The sequence below is a fragment of the Pholcus phalangioides genome, unplaced genomic scaffold (genome assembly GCF_987345545.1).
Source record: "Pholcus phalangioides strain wild (caught in Gottingen) unplaced genomic scaffold, Ppha-v1.0 ptg000012l_1, whole genome shotgun sequence".
NCBI classification, from domain to species: domain Eukaryota; kingdom Metazoa; phylum Arthropoda; class Arachnida; order Araneae; family Pholcidae; genus Pholcus; species Pholcus phalangioides.
In genome coordinates, this window is record NW_028301605.1 from 8854984 (window position 1) to 8864024 (window position 9041).

Sequence of the window (9041 nt, forward strand, 5' to 3'; positions counted from 1 at the left end):
TATAATTAAAAGAATTAACTGCCTTGCTGCGTATTGTAGTTCTGTATTTTAAACTATGGGTTTCTCCTCAGTATTAAAAAATATTATCAGAACATGATTCTCTATGAATGAGCACTTACCTGTTAATGCAAGTGAATACTTCAATATTTAAAAGATATATACTTCTATATTAAAGATCTTTCATCAATTTATCTGTTTCATATTTAGCTTCCAACAAATAACTTCACCTGATAACTTTCATTTGATCGTATATTTCATTTCAGTTGATTAGAAGATGAATGATTGATTGAAGTTGATTAATAGAAACATGAATTGAATAACAACTTGCACACATGATTTGTCATACAAAAACATTTTATTTCCAACATATATTCATAGAAAGTTATCATAATCACAATTTATTTGTTGTACTTTTCTTAGAAATCGCACCTTTCAAGAATATAATTTTTTGAGATTCATTAATTTTCAATTGCATCTTCAAATGTTGATTTACCTGAAATTAGAAAGAGGAAGAAAAAAACACCTTTATTATGCTTATCAATCTTTAAATGTACTGTATATTTGATTTCAAATTATAACAGTCTTTATTTGCATAAGTAGAGATAATTCGTGCACAATAGCACTTTGTCGACTCGCCACCATTTTATCACAGTAGGATCCAAAATGCATCAACTGTGTTTTACAAGGGAGGCCTGGCATTGCACACAGATGCACTTGTTCATGTCTAGATGTATTAACCTAGGGCTTCACAAATCTTAGGAGCCAACATTGCAAAAAAGAAAATCATACTGACACCTAAAATTTTCTATGCAGATCACAAAATATTTGGAGTTTATGTCTGCATCTTCCGATATGTGAAGATCATCACCAAGTGCTAAAAAAGTTGAATATAATTTGTTTTTACTTTGGATTATTTCTCCTAAAAATATGCTTGGCTGCCAAGAAATTTGGCCGGCACCTAAAATGTTTTTCAATTTTTCGAGCCATGGTTCTACCCTAAAATTTTGGTCAGACAGATGAAGTGAAAAAACCTATTGGCACGCAGCTAACTTCAAATTTTCACTTTACTTTCAGCTTCGCTCTAAAACACATCCTTAGCAACCTCTTGTGGATCAGGGAACCCTATTTAAATTAACATAGAAATTTTGCAGTGTTGTATGGTCTTACTAGTTAAAAAGTATAATATTATTTGTCGTCAAACATATTGTTTTAATATTTCCATTCACAAAATTTGCTCATCAGTAAATATAACACGTTTTTCAAAGAATTAATATTGCTTTTCAGTTAGCAAAGCTTCTAAAGGTTTTTTTTAATGTCCTCCCTCTCATTTGTATAGCCAAGACAGGTTTTTCAACAGTATACATGTTTTTACTTGCACTGGTCAAATTTTGAGTGGTACAGGTAGCCATTAAGAAATCTATCTTAATTTGCTCAATTCAATTATGTCAAAAACAGTTGTTCTTTCAATAGTATCTGAAAAAATTATGATTATAAAGAAAATTACTCATAGCAAGATATTTCTCGAGAAAAACCAATATGGTATGGACTAAAAACAATGCCACCTTTCCCCCCCCCCCTGCTTATTTTGTTTTTGCACATATAAAATGAGTTGCTGAAATTACAATAATTTCAGAGGGAAGTATGTTTCTGTTAAGTTTTATATTGAGAAATATTCAAGTGATTTTACAGTTTACAATTTTTATGAATTTTCTCAACTTAAAATTGAATGTGTATAAAATAGGTTATTTTATTCATCATGCAACATAAATGAGACACTGAAATACATTTCTTAATAAACGTGTGAATTTATGTAATACAGCCTCTCCGAAACGCTATTATGTCTGCGATCTGATATAACGCCAAAATTCTTTGGGTGGGATGGTGGCATTAAATCGGGGGTTCGGCTGTATTTGTTCCACTAGGGTTGTTGATACAAATGAAATCAGTGAAAATGATGCGACACAATGTTAAAATTTATGTCATTAAATCATGCATGGAAATATTTTATTTTACATGAAAATAATAATGGAAACTGTTGCTCAAAGTCAAATACAAAGAATTAAAATTACCTTTGTTTGCTCTGGTATAATTGTTTGGTAACTTTGAAAACCTTCACATAACTTCGTAGCTACCTACAGCCAATTTCCTGGGAAACAAAATTTTTCAAGAGTTAGAAAAGTCTCACAAATGTATATACAATATATATATATATATAAGCTGTTTACTAACAACATCGTTAAAAAATAAATGCTTGTTAAAAGTTTCAGTTCCATAACATCTCAAAATGTTATATTTTAAAGTTCTTAAGTATTCGACACGGAAATTTTTTTTCTGTCGTTACCCATACACACAAAATCAAAAACAATTTTTGGCAAAAAATTCAATTTGAACACACACAGCAAGGCCATAACCCAAATACTGAAGTAGTAATATGTTTCAAACACTAATCTGCTTCCTTTCATTATAATATATATATACCTCAACACTAAAAACTGTGCGTGAAATTAAAACTTTGTTTTTCAGTCCCATTGTACGAATTTCATTTTTCATATCAACAAAACAATATAATGATTCCTTATTAAATATTCATCTCAGAGCGAGTTAGAGAGTGCAATTTTTAAAGTAGTAGCATATGATTTTTTTCTGAAAATTTAACTTTCACTAAGTATTACAATATTGTTCATTTGAATAGTTCAAAATATCAAATCTATATTTTAATCCTTTACACTAAATTTAGTGCATGAGTTTTACAAAATTTAATATTTAACATTACTGCCAATTTTTACCATGCTTTATTTCAATTTCACCATTACTCATCACAAAAAAATTAATTAAAATTTTTTCATTTAGGTGCTATAATTTATTATCAATGAATTGTATTTGTTATTATTTATTTACGCATGTGCTCAATTCATTTAGACATAATTTTTCATTAAAAAAAATTAATGTAGCAAAAAACATAGAATGTAAAATTTCAATCTGATATTATCGTAATAGAAGATTCATCTTTCATTCGCCATGTAAATATTTTCAATACAACCCAAAATATACATGGGCTATTTGATATTTTTCCAGCATTACCAAGTGGGATCCACTGCCCTATTGATTGCGTGACATTATGTCCATTTATATTTTTAAATAACGCATTTACTGAGCAAAAAAATATTAATAATATCTCTAACACTCTTCTTATATAGTTCGATAGCAAAAAAATAATTCTTACCTCAGTAATGAACATGCTAGCACTTCGTCGTGGCTTCGATCGCCGATGTCAACATACACGTATGTATACTACAGCAGGTTTTTGAGGATATAACGATGAATCACTTCAACTTTGATGACACCGAAGATATAATCCAAGTTTTATCTGTCATTATTATCGTAAAAAAATTTTCAATTCGAAAAAAAACAGCATATTTCATCGCTAAATATCACAGCGAGAGCTCGCGGCCAGAGGCAAAATTTCCTCTTTTCCAAGATGGCCGCCGTGAACTACTTTTCTTGCTGCTTTAGGACTGGTGCTAGGCAGTCCTTAGCAGCGGTCCTAAGTAACTACTAAAAAAAAGTCCTTAGCTTAGAGATAGTATCGAAAAGTCGAACTACTGGCCATCTAAGGACAAATCGGGGCTTAACTACTTTTTTTCGGCTAAGGACCGCAGAGATAGTTCACCCCCTGACTACTCGCCACTACGTACGCGACTCCAAGCATCTACTGCGGCATCGGAGATGATTCGTGCGTCCCCGCTCATGACTATTCACGATCAAGATCCAGAATACTGCGATCACGAGTTGGAGTGGATAAGAAAAGCTAGTGGATCAAAGAAATGTAGACCAACGCCGTTTTGATTCAGCTAAGAAATATGATTTTCTTAAAACTGCATCTTAATGACGATTTTTGACAGATTTGACTATCCGTGGATGATGTCACTCTCCGCTGTCCATACGAAGGTTTTTAACAGCTGGCTGATGCAAACATATATTTCGGAAAGAGAGACGACGTGGGTTCGATTCGCAAAGGCAGTTGAATTTTCTCTCTTAAATAATATCTGACAATTCAAGTAGATGATTTCAAATCAGAATTAAAATTAGCAATTAGAAAATTAACAATTCAATCAGCATGACGGGACGCTCTGCTATTGCGGACGTTCAGTGAGCAAATTGACGTGATTTTAATGAATCGTTATACAAGTACTAATATTTGATCGATCACCATCTTACGTAATTTTGACGATTCATTTTTTAGTACATTTGAATATTTATTCCAGAGGTACCCATGTCCGTATGGCGATGTGGTCTGGGTGCCTCCCGGCTCTAACTGACAATGAACGAATGATCTTATGGTTGCATTTCAAATGTGCGATCGAGCCATTGTATTCGGTCTTTTCTGTTTGTGTATCAACATTCCCTCGCTAATATATACAACGAATAGGTGCAGTTGCATTCGGCAGACGATATTATAATGTTGCCGGATTATACAGGGTGGGCAAAAAGTCCGTAGGAACTTTAAAAAATGAATAAAAAAAGGGAAAATAGCCGAAATAAAAAACGGTTTGCAGGGTTAACATCACTACTTCACGGGAATTTTTTTGACAGGAAAAAAATAACTCAAAAAACAGCCGATAGGTGGCCCTGTACTTCGGTAGAAATATGCAAATGAGACGGTTATAAGAACTTGCGTTCCTAATCCATAACCACTTCACCTCTGTAAACCATGTATGTGGACCTGCTGCACTCTGCCGTTGCTGGATTTGTGACTCGCCTGCAATGTGTCATCCACTGTGGTGGGGGTCATGTGGAACACATACTGCTGTAATAAACGATTTGGGGGCATTCTGTTCGTTATTTGCGTATCATTTCTCTGACTTGTGTACGTCAGCGCCACCTATTGGCTGTTTTTGAGTTATTTTTTTTTGTCAAAAACTATTCCCGTGACCTGGCGATGTCCTGCAAACCGTTTTTTATTTCGGTTATTTTTCCGGATTTTATGAATTTTTAAATATTTTACGGACTTTTTGCCCACGCTGTAGATGAAGATTGGGGGCGTGCACTGCATGATTTTCCTCTACAAATTCGTTTTTTATTTGGCTGCAATACTTCAAGTGTCATTATTGAATTGTAAGACTGTGTTCTTTCTCTCTCATTTCCCACGAATGGTCTAACTCAGTGTTCTTGATCTGCTCGTCTTCTAACCGATGGCAGTCGATGAAAATTTCCTGTCACTCCACAAAAAAGTTCCGATTTTTGTGGATTTTTATCCGATTCATACGGCCGCTCTATAATTTTTGATCTAATTAAATAGTATACGTCTCTATATTAGTTTTGATTTTCATCTTAGCCATCCAGCAAATTTGCAAATTATTTTCCTCATTTTTTGCAAGTCCGCAAATTATTTCTCTTATTTATTTATATTTTAACGGTATTAAAATTATTTCTCACATTTATTTTTTTATCGGTATAAAACATTTTCTGCCATTTATTTATGTTTATCGGTCTGCAAATTACTTCGCTTAATGATTTGGTTTTGACTGTATTTCACGAATTACTTCTTCTATTTATTTATTTTTTTTTTTTTGGTCCGTAAATTATTTCTCCTCGTTCTTGTATTTATTTTTTTGCAGTCCGCAAGTAATTACTACTGTTTTTTTTTGTGAGTCAGCAAATTATTTCTCACATTAATTTATTTTTTTCCGGTGCGCAAATGATTTCTCATTTTTTCCTCCGTCTATGAAAACGTTACCTTCTTTCATTAGTCCATAGTTGTAGGAGTGTTTAAGAACACTAGTCTGACCAACAAGATTGCGTACGTCTTCCATGGGAATATATATTGGTGGATATAAATTTACCAAAATACATTCATCTTTCAGGAAACGTGCGATAGATCCTATGTGAAGATGAGAACCCAGATATTGTTGCTTATTCTTTTCTTCAATCATCAGTACTGACTGCAATATTTTGCCTTAGCACGCGAATTACTGTCATTGGCCTATAATTACCACGGATCACGTAATTGAAGAAAAGATTGAGATTTGAAGTCTTTTAAGGGGAAATAACCTAAGCGTTATTCTTGATTTTATTTTATGATAATTATACTTTTTTAAATTACATTGTTGTTAATTCACAATTTAGAAGAAAATATCGGACTACATCAAACCGATGATCATACAGTTGGCGCAGGCAAAGATATGAAATATTAAAATATCGACCATTTTTTCCCCCTCTCTCTCTCTCGCAAAATAAAATAATACACCCAAACACCATACAGACATTTCCCTCCATCCGAAAAAAGAAAAGGAACCGAACACCACATCGGGCGATCCTTGGAAATATCCACCGTTTCTATGCAAATTGTTTCCGAATGGCGATTTAATTCCATGTAATGTATTTCCAGTTCTGGAACCGGGCGAAAAGGTGCGCTCCACTCCGGCTTCCCTGCTTCTTTGCCACCAGATGACGCCCTTTCGTGGATAAAGAGAGGAAAGAGAACAACGTTGGGGGCCCCACCCGCCCCTTATTTCTTGCACACATGCGGGCACGTCCGTATATATATCCCGGTGCATAGGTTGGATAAGGCTTTTGTGAGAGTGAGTAGGCGGCTGTTGTGTAGAGACGAGACGAGAAGAAAGAAGGGGGGGCCAGCAAATGCTACTGAATCGATGGGTGCCCCGTAAGAAAGGCGGCAAAAGAGGGACGCGGGACACCCCACCTCCTCCTTCTCCCCATAGCCGTACCCAATCCACCACTGTTGCCTTCGTCGTGCCCACCCATCAAGTCTAATGTTCCCTCGGTTGCGATCGTTGGGTGCTTGGATCACGTTCGATGCTTGGATGCGAGCCCTGAGCTCGAGCAAACGAGAGAAGAGAAAGAGAGAGAGGTCAGCTTTTGGAAGCCTAAAGCCTAAGCTTTTGTCGCGTATGCTGCTGCCCTGCCTTCCACCATCGCAGAGGAAAAAGACCAACAGCTGTCATGACGCTCAGATTCACATTTAGGATCTGTCCTAGCTCGCCTTTTCCCACCTATATATGTATCCTTTATAGGTCCCGATTCGACTTGGAGCTTTACGCCACTGCCTTCCATGGCCATACTCGGGCATACTGCACTAAGGAGAGGTGAAGAGAGAGAGAGAAGGTTTGTGTGTGTGTGTCATGTGCTGAAGGAGACATACGGAGAAGATATCGTTAAGGAAGAAAAGGGGAACTGGATTTGAATCGAAATAGAAATATATGGGCATGAAAAGGCCCTGGAAATGATGGGAAAAGAGAAGTTGGCAACGTATATTTATATCCAATGGTTGTCGTTGCCACCTTACGGGCTTTTGCCACGAGGAAAATAGTTTTTATGTGTGACTTTTTTGTTTAGGTTGAATGTCCCGCTCGAAGCATTCATCGTCGATTACGGTGATACATTTCTCCGTTGGTACGGTCTCCATCCTGCTGACATTGATGAGATTTTCATGTGGAATAGCAAAAAATTTGGTAGAAAAATGGATGTCATTTTAGCACAGGTTATAGAATAGAATTATATTATGGATATATAGAGAGTATATATTACATTTTATAAGAATATAGAGATAGAAATATATATATTATATTAGATGCGTTATTATAGTGGAGAAAACAAAATGATGACCCACCTTTATAGAATAAACTGCTTCAATTTTTGCCTCTATAAAACGAGGGCTCATATTGAAATGTGATTCTGAAGCACAGGTAAAGTGTTGAGGCCTATCTGCTTTCTCTTGCAAAGACTAAAATTTTTTTTATATTTACAAAAGCAAACACAAAATACACTCACAAATTACAAGCTTTTTTTAATATAGGGTGTCCCATAATTTCGTAAATAGTTTAAAAACACATAAGAAATTAAAGGAATTGATATGTTTGAATGCGGTTTGCGGAAAAGTTATTTTCACGATAGGGGATTCTTTTTGGTACAAATAAAAAAAATTCGTTCAAATTTTTGTCGTTAGAGGGTGCGGAAAAACAGTCCATCAGGAATGATTGGACTTCGACATTTTTTCGATCTCTTCTGTGTCTGAAACGTGCTTAAAGCTTCAACGGCGATTGGCGGCTGAGGTGAAACGAATTCACCCACAGTGCTTTATTCACCAATGGCCAACATCACAATGAAAACCTTACGTAAGCGCCAGTAACATGAAAATTAAAAAAATAAGCTCTTAAACGGTGAAACACCCTGCATTTTATAGGAGTCTGATTTACTTTTGTGCAGTGCCCTCCATCGACGACAAAAATTTGAATCTTTTTTTCTACACGAAAATAAAAAAAAAAGAAATTCTTCCTTTGTGAGAATAACTTTTTCGCAAACGATATTCAAATAAATCAATGCAATCCTTGCATTTTATGAATTTTTAAACTATTTACGAAATTATCGTACACCCTGTATATTGCTTGCTGGTACCGTAATGCTTACTGCATTTTTTTGTGGCTATTATCCAAAGATGGAAAAAAGTTTTTGGGTTTCACGTTTGTATGGTGGGAATAACAACTGAACGTCTCCCGATGCTGGAAATGACCATAAGAGCTGGAAATTATTACGATTTGCGACAGAAGTGTTTTAGATCTTGTGGGGGTGCTCTTCTTGAGCTCTGATAACTTTTTTCACAGTTAAAGACACGTATTGAAGGCGTGAAAAATAATCTCGAATTGTACTGCTTATTGAAGACGTCCAAGGCCTCAAAAATCGCACCAAAATGCACAGAAGTAATATTACTTTCGAAATACATAAGTACCTTCATTGTGATTGAAACTGTAGAAAGGAAAAAAAAATCGTTTTGCAAACTTCAAGGGAAATAAAAAAAGAAATCTGTAAACACAAAATAATTTTGTAACAAATTATTGAAATCACAGTCACGCCTGCTCTGCAACAAAGAGATATTGCCGAATTGGGGCATGTACCAGCAAATTAAAAAAAAAAAATCGAAAGAAAATCATCTCATGTGCAAAGGCGATTTTAAATTTTTATCTTCGAACTGGCTGCAGTGTTATGCAGGACCTTATAATGAGGGCTGTTTAACGACGCCCCGG

The 9041-nt window shown here is 35.2% G+C and overlaps 1 long non-coding RNA gene across 1 annotated transcript; it reads right to left on the reverse strand.

Annotated features, from left to right (window-relative positions):
* Positions 1–456: 456 nt before the first annotated feature.
* On the reverse strand, positions 457–3666 carry LOC149079429 (uncharacterized). Its single transcript, XR_016193671.1, has 3 exons — positions 3224–3666; positions 2070–2146; positions 457–493 (listed from the first exon to the last, which is right to left on the reverse strand). It is a non-coding gene; the product is annotated as an uncharacterized LOC149079429 (long non-coding RNA).
* Between the last annotated feature and the right edge of the window lie 5375 nt (positions 3667–9041).